The sequence below is a fragment of the Syngnathoides biaculeatus genome, chromosome 3 (genome assembly GCF_019802595.1).
Source record: "Syngnathoides biaculeatus isolate LvHL_M chromosome 3, ASM1980259v1, whole genome shotgun sequence".
NCBI lineage: Eukaryota > Metazoa > Chordata > Actinopteri > Syngnathiformes > Syngnathidae > Syngnathoides > Syngnathoides biaculeatus.
The window spans coordinates 36,123,311-36,142,539 of NC_084642.1; the positions used below are offsets into that span (position 1 = coordinate 36,123,311).

At 41.0% G+C, this 19,229-nt stretch overlaps 1 protein-coding gene across 2 annotated transcripts in view; it reads right to left on the reverse strand.

The window, feature by feature from the left end:
• The window catches only part of LOC133498589 (xylosyl- and glucuronyltransferase LARGE2s), a 110,135-nt gene that overhangs the window by 84,134 nt on the left and 6,772 nt on the right, over positions 1-19,229 (reverse strand). The window contains exon 2 of one of the 2 annotated variants that reach the window (XM_061815618.1): positions 16,864-16,933. The exons of the other annotated variant lie outside the window; for it this stretch is intronic. The gene's annotated coding sequence lies outside the window, so the exon portion shown is untranslated. The remainder of the gene's footprint in view (positions 1-16,863; positions 16,934-19,229) is intronic. 2 annotated transcript variants of the gene reach the window in all.

Sequence of the window (19,229 nt, forward strand, 5' to 3'; positions counted from 1 at the left end):
AAGTGAAATTAGTGTTTTGCAAAGAAGTAATGTTATCTTGACAATACTCAATCGCTTTGCAGAAACTAAATAATTTGATAAAATATATCAAATGAAATTAAAATAAATGAGTGACTGGGATAGGGAAGGATACATGAGGGGGAAAAAGAGGTAAAGGGAGTGAAAGCGCTGTTGGGTAACTGAGTTTTGAGCAGGTTTTTTAAGGTAGTGAATGAGGAGGAGTCTGAGATATTTTCTGGTTAGTAGGGGCTGCAAAGGAGAAGGGCTATCTCCCTAGGTTTTTTACTTTGTCTATTTGCAGTAGTTCAAACCCAAATGTACAACAAATGAATTCAATAACACCTCAAAGTCATTTTAAAATATTACCCTTAAAAATAAATTACAGGTACTGTGATTTAGAAAGAAAGACGCCAAAAGTGCAAGGACATTGCCATTTTTGTCGTAACTTCGCAACCTGTCACCATATAAATTACTATTTTCCGATTGTGCATTTTATTACCTTTTTACCTCAGAGACTACACATTGTAAAACATGGATTTCAAAAAGCACTTTACCTTTCAGATCTGTTAGCACAAACTGTAGCTTTGTACATTCCTTTGTAGCTTTGTTAACTTCACCACTGCCAATTTGGGGGTGTTAAAAGTGCAAGTAGGTCGGCAAAAATTGAAATGGTTCCACAGAAAAGTAGTGACTTAGTGAATAGTACTGTGAATAGGTAGTAGTTCAGTGTATAGCTTTTTCCTGGTTTATAAAAAAAATGACATCGTTTACTTGAACAAGCACAAGACAACTACTGCAAAAGGTTTGTCCTTTGTGCTGTTTCACAAAATGAATAAGAAATATAAAACAGTTAATCAGAACATAATAAAATTGCAACCAGAAATAATGATATGAAATAGTGATGTTAAAATCGCTTTGATGATTTGTAACCTTTGTTTGTTGTTAGTTGTGCAAAAAAACATAAATCAGGAGGAGGCAAATGCTTTTTCACGGCACAGTAATTAGCAACCTCTGACCTTGGTGTTACCACTGCTGTAGTGAGATTAGCTCACGTCATTCTTCATTGCCCCAATAGTTAATGAGTGTTTTACATCTTCAAAGCGTGTAGCAAAGTCTAAAAAATGTAAATATTTGGTGCACTCGTGTGGATAATAGTTCAGCTCCTATTTACTTGCCTATGCCTATCATAGAGAATTAGAGCTTAACAATGACAGGTCCAAAGTGTGCTTTTGGTTATGGCTTGGGGCATTATAATCACACACATGGAAATCTCAGTACAGCAATGACAATAGCTTTCAACATAAAGGACCATGGTCAGTGAGTTTCTGGTGTTAAATGTCACACAGTGGTGACTGTATGACATTGGTATTGGAGCACATGTGTTTAAATGTGTCTGCAGTTACAGAATGGGAGAAGAGGATAAAGTAACAAAAAGAGTCTTGTCTTTATTTAATCCGCCCTGGCTTGCAGTCTAAATGGTAGTTTATCACTTCTGCCACAGAGATCACAATGAGGCCACGTTGCTTTTTAAAAATTCTGTAAAATTGCACTCTGAGGCCAAATTCTCAGAGAGCTGTCCATCCCACATACCGAGGCGCTAATCTGGATTCACATCAAGAAAGGATACAGAGAGCAAACTCTCCCACACCCACACCACAGGGAGTTTACCAACTGATGGGGGGAGAGGGGGCTGTTATTTGTCTGCTTACACCCTGCCGAAGGGTCAAGAAGCATAGCTAGATTGTGACTAAACACGACCTGGGAGGAGAAGAGGCTCTCTGTGATTGTGGGTAACGCCTTATCTTTTGTTCTTCTAAATTCTAATCTAATTCTATAAGATTGTACAATATATGCACTGCTGTGAAAACGTATTACTCCCCTTCAACAATTCCTATATTTTTGCATGGTTTCCCTACTTAAATTATCAAGCTTATCAAACAAATGTAAAAAACATCAGAGAAATCTAATCCATGTGAACTCAAAATGCATCCACCCATTTTCCAAGCCGCTCATCCTCACAAGTGTTGAGGGAGTGCTGCAGCCTATCCCAGCTAACATCGGCCAAAAGGCAGACTACACCCTGAACTGGTTGCCAGTCAGTCACAGAGCACAGATCAACACCATTACTGAGCGGAAATCGATTCCACACTGCCTGCACCAAAGTCAAGCATGTGTACCACTGAAGTGGTTACTGATGTTGTAGAGACTATGCCAACAGTGACATTTGAATATAAAAGGCTGTTTTAAAATTATTTAATTTTTGTAAGGAATAAATCTATCCAGTTACCTGGCCATGTGTGAAAAAGTAATGACCCCTAAACCCAATAACCGTGTCAAGGGCAGAAAACAGGAGAGGACCAAAATGCAAGACTTGTGATAAGTTGTAGTGCAAGCAGATGATTCTAATAGTAGGCAAAATGTCAGTCCACCGGCGGCCACTCCAAAAGGCAACAGTATCCAAAATGTGAGGCAAAAAGGCAAGGTCAAAAACACAAGGCAAGGTCAGATTACCGTGAGTCAAAAAATGTGGAACGAGGAAAGCGGGAACATATTATTGAGGTACGACAAAATAGCAATGAATGACATGAAATAGAAGGCTTATATGCAAGGCACAATTAACAAATGAGGAACAGGTGGGAAGGCTCATCTTGAGAGCTGGTGTGTGGTTTTTTTTCAAAGTCATTCACAAGATGACTTGCTGGTATGTTTTGGATCATTATTCTGTTACAAAACCCAAGTGTGCTTCAGCTTGTGGTCACGAACTGATGTCTGAACATTTTTCTTCAGATGATATAAGATTGAATACTGAATCAGGAAATGTGTCAATTTTGGTCTTGTTGGATCACAATATACTGCTAAACAGGTTGGAAATTTAGGTAGGACTAAATGAAACAGTCCTTAAATGGTTCACGTCCTATCTGGAGGAAAGGAGTTACAATGAAGAAAATAAGTATGTGAACACCCTGCTATATTTTGAAATTCGACCTGAGCACAGCATGATCCAGGATGAAAGCACAGACAATACATTGCAAAAAATGAAAATTCTGCATTTTGAATATAGGAGGCAACATACAGTGAAAAAAAGAAGTATTTGAACACCCTGCTATATTGCAAGTTCTCCCACTTAGAAATCATGAAGGGGTCTGAAATTTTCTGAAAAAAGGTGCATGTCCACTGTTAGAGAGATAATCTAAAAAGAAAAATCCAGAAATCACAATGTATTATTTTTAACGATTTATTTATGGGATACAGCTGTAAATAAGTATTTGAACACCTGTCTATCAGCTAGAATTCTCAACCCTCTGTTAGTCCGCCTTGAAAAGAGGGTTGAGGGTTGGAACGTACAATGAAGAAAATAAGTAAGTGAACACCCTGCTTTATTGCAAGTTCTCCCACTAGGAAATCATGGAGTCTAAAATTTTCATTGCAGGTGCAGGTCCACTGTGAGAGTGATAATCTAAAAAGAAAAATACAGAAATCTCAATGTATGATTTTTTTTAACAATTTATTTGTGTGATACAGCTGCAAATAAGTATTTGAACACCTGTCTATCAGCTAAAATTATGACCCTCAAAGACCTGTTAGTCCACCTTTAAAAGTCCACCTCCACTCCATGTATTATCCAGAATCAGATGCACCTGTGTGAGGTCGTTAGCTGCATAAAGACACCTGTCCACCCCATACAATCAGTAAGACTCAAACTTGTAACAAGGCCAAGACCTAAGAGTTGTCCAAAGACACCAGAGATAAAATTGTACAACTCCACACGACTGGAAAGGGCTACGGAGAAATTGTCAAGCACCCTGGTGAAAAAAGACGTGATGGTCATTCTAAATCGGAGTGGGGCTCCGTGCAAGATATCACCTCAATGGGTCTCAATGATCCTTACAAAGGTGCGGAATAAGCCCAGGACTACACGGCAGGACTTGGTCAATGACCTGAAAAGAGCTGGGACCACCTTTTCCAAGGTGACTGATGCTGGTCATGGTTTGAAATCATGCATGGCACGGAAGGTTCCCTTGCTTAAACAGGCAGATGTCAAGGCCTGTCGTAAGTTTGTCAATGACCATTTGGATTATACAGAGGAGTCATGGGAGAAGGTTTTGTGGTCAGATGAGACCAAAATTGAACTTTTTGGTCATAATCCCACTAACCGTGTTTGGAGGAAGACGAATGATGAGTTCCATCCCAAGAACACCATCCCTACGATGAAGTATGGGGGTGGTAGTATTATGCAGGAGAGGATGACCGCGGCCATGTATTGTATGATTTTGGGGAACAACCTCTTTCCCTCAGTCAGAGCATTGAAGATGGGTTGTGGCTGGGTCTTTCAACATGACAATAACCCAAAGCACACAGCCAAGAAAACCAAGGAGTGGCTCCGTGAGAAGCCTATCAAGGTTCTGGCGTGGCCTAGCCATTCTCCAGACCTAAACTCAATAGAAAATATTTGGAGGAGCTGAAACTCCGTGTTTCTCAGCAACAGCCCAGAAAGATGTCTGATTTAGAGAAGATCTGTGTGAAGGAGTGGGCCCAAATCTGTCCTGCAGTGTGTGCAAACATGTTGAACAATTACAGGAAACATTTGACCTCTGTAATTAACATAGGTTTTCTCATGTGTTCAAATACTTATTTGCAGCTGTATCACACTGATAAATTGTTAAAAAATCATACATTGTGGTTTCTGGATTTTTCTTTTTAGATTATCTCTCACAGTGGACATGCACTTATGATGAAAATTTCAGACCCCTTTATGATTTCTAAGTGGGAGAACTTACAATATAGCGGGGTGTTCAAATACTTATTTTCTTCACCGTACTTTGTAACCATTGGAAGTGCTCCATCTCAACAAATGTCAATGACATATGGGGTCCCTCAAGGGTCAGTTCTTGGAGCCTTCCTGTTCAACCTGTATATGCTACACTTGGGTCAAAATTTTCCAAAACTTTAGTTTTTACTATCATAACTATGCAGATGACACTTAGTTTTATATAGCAGTGTCTTCCGATGACTATAGTTCAATTGTTCAATAAATTGTCATTTGTTCAATAAAGCAGATAAATAACTGGATGAGCCAAAATTTCCTTCAACTAAACCACAACAAAGCAGATTTGTTTTTGGGAATAAAGAAAAAAACGATTGCTGTTCATAAATACCTGGACTCACTACCTTTAAAAAGCAAAGACCAAGTCCAAAACCTTGGTGTTCTGATAGAACCTGTCCTTCAACAGTCATATCTAATCAATTGCTAAAACTGCCTTTTGAAGAACCTACAGTATCTAGAGTGAATACTTGCATGTATCAAGCAGATTAGAAGAAGCACATCCATGCTTTTATCTCAAGTAGAGTTGACTTTCTTAAAAGTCTTCTGACTGGAATCCCCAAAAAGAGCAATAAACAGCTGCAGCTTGTTCCAAATGCTGCAGCTCGGGTTGTGACCAGAACAAAGCGATCAGAGCATATAGCTCCAATTCTAATATCTTTACAGTGGCTTCCAGTCAGTTTTACAATAGAGTTTAATGTTCTGCCACTGGTCAATAAATCACTAAATGGTTTAGGTTGTGAATACAGGAAAGAAATGCTAATGGAATGCAAAGCCATTAGGGTTTTGAGATCGATTGACTCAGGTCAAATAATAGAGTCCAAAGTCCAAAGCAACCATGAGCTATTATGCTGCAAAAAAATTGAATAAGTTTCCAGGAGAAGTAACGTCAGCCTTAAGTGTGACTGTTTTCAAATCCCGATTAAAAACTCTTCTTTTTTCTCATTCGTTTTAGAGTGCTTTCACTTTTGATTGATAGTTCTTGCACCAAAAGCTTTTAATTGTATTTTTAAAAATATTTTTAATTATGTATTTTAATGCTTTTAATCATGTAAGCCATTTGAATTATGTTTTGTATGAAATGTGTACAAATACATTTGCTTTGCTTTGCTTCACGATTTTCTGTAAAAGAGCAGAATTCATGGTTCCATCAATCACAGGTAGATGTCCAGGTCCTGAAGAACCGAAGCAGCCCACAATCACAATCAATTTAGTGTGTCCAATTACTGTTGCTTGTTTTTGGGATGTGGAAGGAAAGCGGACTGCCCAGAGAAAACCCACACAGGCACGGGGAGAACATGCAAACTCCATACAGGCGTGGCGGGGATTCAGTGTTACAATGCTACATTCAGATGGATGTACCATGCAATTGCAGACCAACCAGGTCTGTTTATTGTTCCTCCTGGCTGGGTACGCAAACACATAAAAGCCTCCCTCTACAGTTTGAAGGCCTAATTTGTCAGAAGACAGGCAGTCATTGGCTTACCTGTAGACTTTTTGTGTACTGCCATTTTAAGATACAAGTGGAGTGTTTTCCCATTAAAATAAATAAACTGGTACTCCACTATCTTTTACATTAAAATACCCCAGTTTGGTACTGGTATCTGTACATGGTGCAACACTACTTTGGGTGTTGCACTACTTCCTGAGAGTGCTCAGGAAGAACAGTTTGGAAGCTAAGCTGCTGCTAGCTTTCTACAGAATCACTGTGGAGAGCATCTTCAAATATTGCATCAGAGTGTGGTATGCTGGCTATACAACAGTGTACAGGAAAGCTCTGCAAAGAGTGATCAACAGCTCCCAGAAGATCACTGGCTGCTGTCTGACCTCCCTAAAGGACATTGTCAGCTCCTGCTATTACACAACAGCTACTAACATCGTTAACGACTGTTCCCATCCTGATCAGCACCTGTTTAACCTGCTGCCTTCTGGCAGGCGGTACAGGTCCAAAAAAACACGAAAAGCCAGATTCAAAGACAGTTTTTTCCTTAGACCCATCAACTCCTTGAACTTAAAACCACTAAACACAACAGTACTGTTTTGAAAAATTATCCAAATTTACTCATTTGCTTTTGTTGGTTTTAATAATCTCACCAAGGCCTGGACAGGGGGAATAATACTGAAAAATACACTATATGATTTTATTTATTTATTCGAAGTTCTTTTAGCAATAACTGTGCCTTGTCGTACATATCTATTTTATCTGTTATTTTTCCCCAAGATGTTCTACTATTTTCATTCTATTTTATTCCGGCATGCACCTTGTTGAGAATCACTTGTTATTTCATTGTATGCACAGTTCATATGATGATATTAAAGGCTTTTGATTGATTTGGTTGATTGATTGTTATTTTGTTTTGGTATGTTTTTGTGTTTATTTTTTGTGACATTTTATTCAGAAAGGCAGTTGATAGTTTAGTATTTGGATTTTTTTTTAAAAATCCAATGGGAAAATTGTTCAAAAATCCAAACAAATCATTGTTTGACCACCATCACAAAACAAAACATAGCCTTACTACTACAGTACATTAAGGTTAATGACTGCTGTTGTTTAACAGGTTTTATTGTTTATGAAGAAGCATTTTCATTTTTTACTTTTCTTGTCTGATGGGTTGGGGGAAGTATGCACAGTGGACACATACATGACCATAACTACAAAAAGAGATAATAAACGCAACCTGCTCAAGGGGATTACATGAGAGGTAAAAGTATAATAGATAAAGCCAGGAATGATAAATAAAAACATCAATGCAAAACAGAGATCTACATTTAATTTCCAATTGCTATATATACAGTTACATTCATTTTGGTTGGAGTGAAAGAATCTCTAAAGTTTTGTGTTACATTTAGGGATAGATTTCGGTACACCCTGAAATGGTTTCCAGCCAATCACAGGGCACATATACACATACAACCACACCAACCTACCACACGTTTTAGGAATTTGGGAGGAAACTGCAGTACCCAGACAAAACCTATGGAGGCACTGGGAGAACACGCAAACTCCACACAAATGAGACCCGATTTAAACCCGGGTTCTCACAACTGTGGGGTGGATGTGCTAACCAGACAGTCACAGTATCACCTGTTAGTAATTTTAATTGAATAAAAACAAATATTTTTTGGCATTGTCTGATATAGATTTAATGTAGATAAGATCTTATATCTAACTACTTACGCTCCAAATACTGAAATCCGTTTTTTGTGCATGATTAATAGATTCATTTTCTTACTGTATCAGTATCTTGTATTACCTGCAACAGAGTATTTGGATGCAGCGCTAAAGAATAATGAGGTTGTCACTCTGTTGCTTCAAGCTTCATTTAGACAGCCGTGCAATTGTCAAACAGTAATGCTGCTCAGATGAGATTGTATTTATCTTGGTATTAATAAGTTATCTATTCACTAGCAGACAGCTCTATGTGCATTCGTGACTGAAGACAAGATAAAAGGAGGCAGTGGTATGTTTCTATGGTTTTAGAAACATCATGCAGAAAACTTGCTGTTTGAGATACATTAAAAAACACTCTGCCTGAAATGTAACAAAAATTTAACAGTCAAGGTCACACGTACAGCCATAATATTTTGAGAACACTTGTCTGAAGTCAGAAGCTTGGGAGTGTGAGGCCTGGTTACACAGTACAGGATGGCAGATAAACTAGGAACACAGATACTGTTTGCCAAGCCATTGGGGGGCAAGCCGGCCCATTTCCTTGCCAGCCTTGATAAATAGGGAGGATTCACACTGCACACAGTTTGGCAGGCAGTTTGTAGGATCAGAGTAAAACTAACCTCTGAACACAAACTCTTCTTCTTTTTCTTTCGGCTTGTCCCAATCAGGGGTCGGCGCAGCGTGTCATCTTTTCCATCGAAGCCTATCTCAGGCATTTTCCTCACTAACACCCACAGACTTCGTGTCCTCCCTCTCCACATGCATCAACCTTTTCTTTGGTCTCCCTCTCGCCCTTTTGCCTGGCAGCTCCATCCTCAGCAACCTTCTACCAATATACTCACTCTCTCACCTCTGGACATGTCCAAACCATCGAAGTCTGCTCTCTCGAACCTTGTCTCCAAAACATCCAACTTTGGCTGTCCCTCTAATGAGCTCATTTCTAATCCTATCCAACCTGCTCACTCCGAGCGAGAACCTCAACATCTTCATTTCTGTTAACTCAAGTTTTGCTTCCTGTTGTTTCTTCAGTGCCACGGTCTCTAATCCGTACATCATGGCCGGCCTCACCACTTTTTTATAGACTTTGCCCTTCATCCTAGCGGAGACTCTTCTGTCACATAGAACACCAAACACCTTCCGCCAAGTGTTCCACCCCGCTCGGACCCGTTTCTTCACTTCCTTACCACACTCTCCATTGCTCTGTATTGTTTACCCCAAGTATTTGAAGTGGTCCACCCTTGCTATCTCTTCTCCCTGGAGCTTCACTCTTCCCCCACTGCCGCTCTCATTCATGTACATATATTCTATATTTACATGTCTGTTTTAAGATTTGGCTAATCTTCATTCCTCTTCTTTCCAGTGCGTGCCTCCATCTTTATAATTGTTCCTCCACCTGCTCCCTGCTTTCACTCCAGATCACCTCTGATCCCAACTGTAGCCGTGTAACACGCATGCCAGAACAAAAAAAATGTTTGCGCTATTTACCCTTGGATTAACCTACTGAAATACCACTCCTCTCTTGCTATTTCACCTCACTTCAGTGTGAGAGTCACAAAAATAAAATGCTATTTGTATTGAACTTGTTAACATATCTGTAACCTTGCTTCATCTAACTCTGTAAATATATAATTGTTTGCTCTGATGCAGCTGCCAATTGTTTGCTCATGTATCCTTCCTTTGATCCTTGGTAATTGTATTTTCCTCGTTGTGTACCAGCAAGAATGGATGAATGAGTGCTCTTGGTAGACTATTTATTTTCAAAGGTTGACAGTGTTGTTCCGTTCATTGTTGTTTAGTGTTGGTTAGATTTTTTTCAGATAATTTATTTACTCCCACACTTCGTCTCGGGCAGGCTATTCAACCAGCTAAAGTGTAAGATTTTCTCGATACCAGAACAACACAGGAAGTCACGAATCCAAACCATAACATACCTACTTATCTACGGTATCAATCCACCTCTCACCGTGACACACACATAAGCAGAACTGTATGCATGTGGGCACAGAGAGGTGAGCTCAAACACTGAAGACCTGAGTCATTGCCCACACACAGCTACAAAAATATGTATTTTTGTTTGTTTGTTTTCAAAACTGCTATAAATGAAATACAATATACGTAAAGATATTGCTACCAAATTATTAGAACAAACTCAGCCAAGATTAGTGCTGAATTTCAGTTCATTAAATTTGAACATCTTAAAATCCCTTCATAATCTCATTATTTCCCCCCAAAAGTATTAAAGTTCCACAGTTTTGTAGGATCAAACATTTCACATGCACATCGCCACAGCGTTCAAGTAAGGCTAGAGTGGGATTTGTCTCACCGACGGATATGAATACCAATAGCCCACTTTACTGACCCACAAAGAAAATTTAAGAATTGGCACTTAAAGTGTCACTGATACCAAAAAAATTTAATTTAGTATGTCGTTAACCAAAAATAAATGGAATGGAATCATCCGTTTGTTCACAGCACGTCAGAATGTTGCCGGATATATTTTTTTAATCTCGCACCATGAAAAATGTGTGGACTGTGGGGGGTTGAAGAAGAAGCCGGAACTGACGTATTTTGCAAAAACTCTTGTAAAGATGAGAGATTAGCTGTTTTTTCTGGATTTTTGCCAAAATGCCGGCTCGTTGTGTTGCTGGATTTTGCTTCACACGTTTCACACACGTTTACTCGTGTACATGTCCAAAAGCAGCAGTATTAATAAAAAGCTCTTAAGAGCCATCCTGATCCTTATTGAAAGATTCTAGAAATCCACATCTGACAATGTAATAGAGTCCTTCTCTCAGAAGGTAACAAAAGATCCACATCATAATAACTTAATAAAGTATGTAAGTAATAAAGTACATAATAAAGAAAAGTAAAGAGATGAATAAAGAATGAATAACTAAAATAACAATATAGACACACATAACACGTGCCTCTGGATTAATTTCGATAATATCCATGATATTTACTTTGCCCAGCATGGGTCCTCCTGAGTATGTTACACAAGACTTGTAAAAGGCTAGGAAATCAAACAATTATGGGCCAGTCATTTAGTATATTTCATCAGGTCCCTCATCTTCCTCATCTGGCCACTCGTCTGTGTCTGTAGTGGAGTCTCCTGTCAGTGGAGGAGTGATACACATATCGTCTAAATATGGCTCGAAACAAAATGGTAAAATGGTTTACCCCCGATGGATGAGAGGGGTTGCCACCGTCCGGCTTCAGGTGGGGGGACAGGTCCTGACTGTTGTTTGTGCCTATGAAACATACAATAGTTCAGAGTACCAACCTTTTTGGAGTCCTTAGAGGGAGTGCTGGAAAGCGCTCCCTCTGGGGACAACATCATTCTGCTGGGGGAGTTCCATACCCACGTGGGCAATGACAGTGAGACCTGGAAGGCCATGATTCGGAAAAATGGCCCACGGAAACAGAACCCAATTGATTTTCTGCTACTGGACTTCTGTGCTCATCGCGACTTGTCCATAACGAATACCAGGTTAAGGCATAAGGGTGTTCACGTGTCCACAATTGGCACCATGACACCCTAGGTCGCAGTTCGATGATCTTTGTGCTCACATCATTGAACTTACAGGCGCATGTCTTCGACACTCGGGTGAGAGAGGGGCAGAGCTGGCTCTAATGGTGGAAAAAGATGCCAGTCCGACGTGACTGGCCCAAATGTATTGTGAAGGTTTGCTGGGAACGGATAGGAGATTCCCCTCTCAGAAGGAATATTAACTCCAACCTCCGAAAGAACTTTGCTCATGTTCCAGGGGAGGCCCGGGACATTGAGTTCAAGTGGACAATATTCCGCGTTTCCATTGCTAAGGTGCTGACCGGAGCTGTGGCCGTATGGTGGTCGGTGCCTCTCATGGTGACTGTCGTGGCGGACACCCCCAGACACATTGGTGGAGAGTGAGGGATACCGTCAAGTGTAATGCAGTGTTGGTGGGCACTACGGCAAAAACCCAGGGATGGGAGGAGTTTAGTGAGGCCAGGGAGAAAGTCTTCAAGATGGCTTTAAGGAAATTCTGGTCCACCGTCCTGCGTCTTGGAAGGGGAGAGCAGTGCACCGTTAACACTGTCTATAATGAGGATGGGCACTGCTGTCCTCACCTCAGGATGTTGTGAGTTGGTAGGGAGAACACTTCGAAGACCTCCTCAATTCCACCGACATGCCTCTCCATGAGGAAGCAGAGTCTGGGTTCTCTGGGCGGGCTGTTCTATGTCGGGCGTTGAGGTCAGCGAGGAGGTTAAAAAGCTCTTTGGTGACAGGGCCCCGGTGGTGGATGAGATTTGCCCGGAGTTTCTAAAAGCTCTGGATGTTTTGGGGCTGTCCCGGTTGACACGCTTCTGCAACATCCCGTGAACATTGGGGACAGTGCCTCTAATTTGGCAGACTGGGGTGGGTGCCCACCTTTTTAAGAAGGGGGACCGGAGGGTGTGTTTTAACTATAGGGGGATAATACTCCTTGTCTTTTGTCCTGGCCGTGGTACAGTGGATACATTCTAAACCTTTGGGAGGATCATTGAGGGTGCATGGGAGTTCACTCAACCTGTCTACATGTGTTTTGTGGACTTGGAGAAGGCATTCGACCCTGTCCCTTGGGGAGTTTTGTGGCAATAATTTGGACTTGTTTCTGGTGAGAGTTGGACTCCGCCAAGGCTGCTCTTTGTCACCGATTTTGTTCATAACTTTTGTGGACAGAATTTCTAGGCGCAACCGAGGTGTAGAGGGGGTCCAGTTTGGAGGCCTCAGCATTGCATCTCTGCTCTCTGCAGATGATGTGGTTCTGTTGGCTTCATCAAGTCATGATCTCAGCGCTCACTGGAGCAGTTCCCAGCCGAGTGTGAAGCGGCACCTCCAAATTTGGTCCTCAGTCGCAAAAGCGTGGTGTGCCCTCTCCGGGTTGGGAATGAGATCATGCCCCAAGTGGAGGAGTTCATTTAACTTGGGGTCTTGTTCACAAGTGAGGGAAGAATGGAGTGAGAGATCAACAAGCGGATTGGTGCAGCGTCTGCAGTGATTCAGACTTTGTATCAGTGTGTTATAATAAAAAGGGAGCTAAGTCAAACGCTGAAGCTCTCAGTTTACCAGTCGATATACAGTGAAGAAAATAAGTATTTGAACACCGTGCTATTTTGCAAGTTCTCACACTTAGAAATCATGGAGGGGTCTGAAATTTTCATCATAGGTGCATGTCCACTGTGCGAAAGATAATCTTCAAAGAAAAATCCAGAAATCACAATGTATGATTTTTTTAACGATTTATTTGTATGGTACAGCTGCAAATAAGTATTTGAACACCTGAGCAAACCAATGTTAATATTTGGAACAGTAGCCTTTGTTTGCAATTACAGTGGTCAAATGTTTCCTGTAGTTGTTCACCTGGTTTGCACACACTGCAGGAGGGATTTTGGGCCACTCCTCCACATAAATCTTCTCCAGATCAGACAGGTTTCTGAGCTATCGCTGAGAAACATGGAGTTTCAGCTCCCTCCAAAGATTTTCTATTGGGTTTAGGTCTGGAGACTGGCTAGATCACGCCACAACCTTGATATGCTTCTTACGGAGCCACTCCTTAGTTTTCCTGCCTGTGTTCTTTGGGTCATTGTCATGTTGAAAGACCCACCAACGACCCATCTTCAATACTCTGACTGAGGGAAAGAGGTTGTTCCCCAAAATTTCACAATACTTGGCCGCGATCATCCTCTCCTTACTACCGTGCAGTTGTCCTGTCCCATGTGCAGAAAAACACCCCCGAAGCATGATGCTACCACCCTTATGCTTCTAACTAGGGGTGGTGTTCTTGGGATGGAACTCATCATTTTTCTTCCTCCAAACACGGTTAGTGGGATTATGACCAAAAAGTTCAATTTTAGTCTCATCTCACCACAAAACCTTCTCCAATGACTCCTCTGTATCATCCAAATGGTCATTGGCAAACTTAAGATGGGCCTTGACATGTGCTGGTTTAAGCAGAGGAACCTTCCGTGCCATGCATGATTTCAAACCATGACATCTTAGTGTATTACCAACATTCACCTTGGAAATAGTGGTCCCAGCCCTTTCCGTGTAATCCTGGGCTGCGTCCTCACCTTTTCAAGGATCATTGAGACCCCACGAGGTGATATCTTGCATGGAGCTCCACTCCGATTGAGATTGACCGTCATATTTAGCTTCTTTCATTTTCTCATGATTGCTCCAACAATGGACATTTTTTTCACCAAGTTGCTTGGCAATTTCTCCTTTGCGCTTTTCATCCATTTGGAGTTTTACAATTTTGTCTCTGGTGTCTATGGACAGCTCTTTGGTCTTGACCATTTTATAAGTTTGAGTCCTACTGATTGTATGGAGTGGACAGGTGTCTTTATGCGGCTAACAACCTCACACAGGTGCATCTGATTCAGGATAATACATGGAGTGGAGATGGACTTTTAAAGGTGGACTAACAGGTCTTTGAGGGTCATAATTTTAGCTGATAGACAGGTGTTCAAATACTTATTTGCAGCTGTATCACACAAATAAATTGTTAAAAAAAATCATACATTGAGATTTCTGTATTTTTCTTTTTAGATTATCACTCTCACAGTGGACCTGCACCTGCAATGAAAATTTTAGACTCCATGATTTCCTAGTGGGAGAACTTGCAATAAAGCAGGGTGTTCACTTACTTATTTTCTTCATTGTACGTTCCAACCCTCACCTATGGTCTCGAGCTGTGGGTCATGAAATAACAAGATCCTGGATACGAGCAGCCAAAATGAGTTTCTGCAGGGTATCCGGGCTCTCACTTAGATATGGGGTGAGAAGCTCGGTTTTCCGGGAGGGGCTCAGTGTCGAGCCGCTGCTCCTTCGCATTGAGAGGAGCGAGATGAGGTGACTGGGGCATTTCATCCGGATGGCTCCCGAACGCCTCTCTGGTCACGTCCCACTGGAAAGAGACCCCGGGGATGACTCAGGAAACGCTGGAGAGACTATGTCTCTCAGCTGGCCTGGGAACGCTTTGGGATCCCCCTGAAAGAGCTGGATGAAGTGGCTCGGGAAAGGGAAATCTGGGTATCCCTGCTAAAGCTAATGGCCTCGCAACCCGACCCAATAAAGCAGTTGAAGATTGATGGATGGATGGATTTTAAACCTTTATGTGTAATAGATATGCAAAAAACAGAAATCAGGAGGGGGTAAATACTTTTTCTAGGCACTGTATGGCCCTGAATGCATAACTCAAGGTGTGTGATGCTTCCTAGCAATACCATTCGTCCATAAAAGAGTGAAATTGGAACCACTCCCACTGTCCAACATGTTTATTGTTCATTTTGGTATGCATATAATGATTTGTATTCTTTTCCATTTCCACAAAATTGCATGCATTAAACCTCAGCTGCAGTACTGGAATCTCTCTTTTGCTATGGCTGACAAAGCTATAGTGGCCTCAGTATTTTAGATAAAGGGATAGACGATGTGTTTGTGATTGAGTGGAATGTTTGTATATTCACTGTAAGAATAGAGCGGAATCACCTTTATTGTCATGACATACTGTACATGTATAATATTGAAATTTAACCTGTTTGAACTCCATCACAGTAGTGAACAGTGCAAACAAGTACACCGTTGATGATTTAGTGCCCATATAACAGATATGTCTGGCTATCCACACTTGCTGAATCCGATGTAATGTTGCCCACATTCACCTCCCCGTCCATGGCGGTGATTTAACAAGGACCCACACATGATCAAGGCTACCCAGGATGAGATATTTCTAGGTGGGTATGTGGTGCAGATATATTCCTTGACGTTGCTGTTGGAGTTGAACGTTAATCATTACTAGATTGGCAGCTTTTGATGAAAGTGGAAACATAACCCTTTATGGTGCCAGAATAGGCCAATAGGATTCCCACTACATATCTTGGACCCATACTGTATGTTAAAGAAGAAATATTAAAGGTCCTTATATGTTAAAAGAAAGTAGTTGATGTTATACATGACAACTGGAGACTTGTGATACAAAACATGCATTATACATAATGTATTACCATTGTTTGGTCTTGGCTTGAACTATTAGAGAGCTACATAACTCTTCGTGCATATATTAATATCTGAAACCCAGCCAAGATTTCCAAAAGGCTTTTCGGGCATGTTTCTTCTCCTTAAATATTTAACAGTCTCTCTTCTTTATCTGAGTCAATTCCTGGCCCACACCCTGAGTCAGCATCTGAATAAAGCAGGGTTTTGCTCATGTTGCTCTTTCCATTTGCCATTTGTTAGAAATGTCATCACAATCGCACATAGAAGACATGGAAAGCTGGTGACTCAGCGAAAATGTGTAAAACATCTCAGTAGAGCTGAGTTACAATGCTTATTATAGACAAGTATAAAGCACAATTCTGTCATACCAGCTTTTCATTTAAAGAGATTCTTTACATTATGAAATAAATTTCACTCACTATCCATTTCTTTCCTGGTGTGCTCATATCATGTCTTTGTAAAACTGTATGCATCCTGTTGTTGTTGATGTGTTGTTGTGATCTGTTTTAAAATATTAAGTGCACCGGGACGCCTCTGTGTCATGTTGTACTATAAAAAATAATAATAGATCAACTTGAAACGACAGGGGACCTTAATTTTTATGTTTTTGATTAGGTTTAATGCGGCGTCATGATTTGGTTTCATCTTTCTATAAAAATAGACTGCAGTATGTCTAGCGCCAACCTTGTACTGAACTACTGTGTTTAGTTCCCCCATGGAAGGGTGCAAAAATGTCATACAGTACCAAGCAGTTATTTTGGTGCCTCCTTGCAACCTCTCAAAAAAAAAGGTAATGCAAAACCGTCTGAATATGGAAAAAATGTAAATAAAAATATTTTAGGTACAAACCTGCTGCAGTCAGACTCTCAGTCTATTCCTCAAGCATGACTTGGTCCATCATCTGAATTCGTAATGCAGTCTACAAAATGGAAAAAGTATCTCAACCAAAATGACAGTAAACTGGCTAAATATCAATTATTAAGAACACTTAAGATTTATCTTTGGTGTGTGTCTAGCATTTGATTTGTGTACACTACTCATTGCATCTTGAGGCACTCTAGTTCAGTGCCACAACAAAGGAGGACAGTTTTGGACTGCCACAAACTGTAAGAACTGGACTAATGAAAAATAATTTGGCCATTATAAAATTCCAAGATCAAAACATGTTGAAAAGACAACCTTTCCATTGAGGTTTTGTTGCAAGGTCATTATATCACTCAGAGACTGGATGAAATAAACATGAGATACAGTATTACATACACAGCAACTGAATTAGGTGAGTCAAACACCTTACCTTTAAGTATTGTGGCTGGAGGCTAGCAACTGAAATATAATCGTCACTAGCAGCTCAGTGTGCCTTCCTCTTAGCCAGCAATCATACTGTCTCTATTTCGGTCTTACAGCCGATTTGACCATGAAAGAGGACAAAAGACCCTGGTTAGAAGAGTTTACATCTCTGTTGAGGATGTAACACCTCATGCTAACTCCAAGAGCTCCTCTTCCTAATCCTCTATTCATATTACCCTGCTGGAGACCCACAATGCCCCCCACCCCTGACTAGAAGCACCAATTGAGGATTTTGAATGGCAAATTGAGGACCTACATGTTGCCACACCCAAGATAGACTTCAAGATAAATCAGAATCTAAATCAGCCTTAATGGCCAAGTGTGTAAAAACACAAGGAATCTTTCTCCGGCAGTCGGTCCTGCCCTCTTACGTGGGATTCAGAACAAAGAACAAGGAACAACATAGCAACAAGAACAAAAAACAAGAGAAAGTTCTGTACATAGGAACTATTCCTTTTTAGACGTGCAAGATGTAAAATCCATATAGTTAAGTGTGTTAACGTCCCACATTGTGTTAAGCATGTACAGAGTGCCTTTACCCGTTTGTGGTTCTCGTTATAGACCAGTGCAATGACAATTGCGCAAAGGGATAGATAGATAGATAGATAGATAGATAGATAGATAGATAGATAGATAGATAGATAGATAGATAGATAGATATAGATAGATAGATAGATAGATAGATAGATAGATAGATAGATAGATAGATAGATAGATAGATAGATAGATAGATAGATAGATAGATAGATAGAGATAGATAGATAGAAATAGCCAGCCGCCGGCCTTGTCGCACTAATGGTACGTGACACTACTGGGCAGCATTCCCTTACCTTTACGGATAAATGAAAATTGTCATGGTTCTACCGGTCCAGCCCTGGCTGTGCAGTTCCCCTGTACAGCTGCGTTGATTAGGAGGCGCAGACCTGCACCTCATCGCTGATAATTAACCCCAGTATATATAGGACCCAGCCATCCATGCCTCGTTCCCACACTTCCGCATTCCTGATCCTGAACCCCTGTGTACCGACCTTCGCCTGTCCTCCGACCAAACCCGTAAGCTTGACGCTCCTGATACTTCTGCTCACACTGACTGACTCTCCGGCATTCAACATTGGAACGAAAAAAGACCTTCCTCTAACTGCCTTCCTGTCTATCGAGTCGTGCATTTGGGTCCGCCCGAGCATTCTGGTTATGACAAAAATTAAAAAATGGTGACGCAACTGTCGAGTGTTAGCCTCCAGTTTTGAGTACCGTGGTTCAAATCCCAGCCCCACCTGTGTGGAGTTTGCATGTTCTCACCGCGCCTGCTTGGGTTTTCTCTGGGCACTCCGTTTTCCTCCCACATCCCAATAATGTGCATTAATGGGAGACTCTAAATTGTCCCTAAATGTGATCGTGAGTGTGACTGTTGTCTGTCTCCCTGTGATTGGCTGGCACCCAGTCCAGAGTTTACCCTGCCTCCTGCCTGATGTTAGCTGGGATAGGCTCCAGCACTCCCGCGACCCTTGTGAGGATAAGCGGCTCAGAAAATGGATGGATGGATATGGTATATGGCGGTTATATCTACAAGTCTATACAATTACAAATATCTGTGTTTTGTATTTTTATTTTTTCAGCTTCAGGATCTCTGTGACACGATATTTGTGTCTCTCTCTCAAACAAAACATGCACAACTGTACACACACATTCGCACATAAATACACAATCACGATCATCATGAAAAAATAGCAGCTTGTGTGTGTGTACGTGCTGTATTTTGATCTCGGCAGTGCAGATAAAAACACTCACCACCATTCACGGGTTTGAACATAATCTAAATGCATATTTTATGCTGCGTGTTAAAATCTTGCAGCAAATGAAGTAGGTGA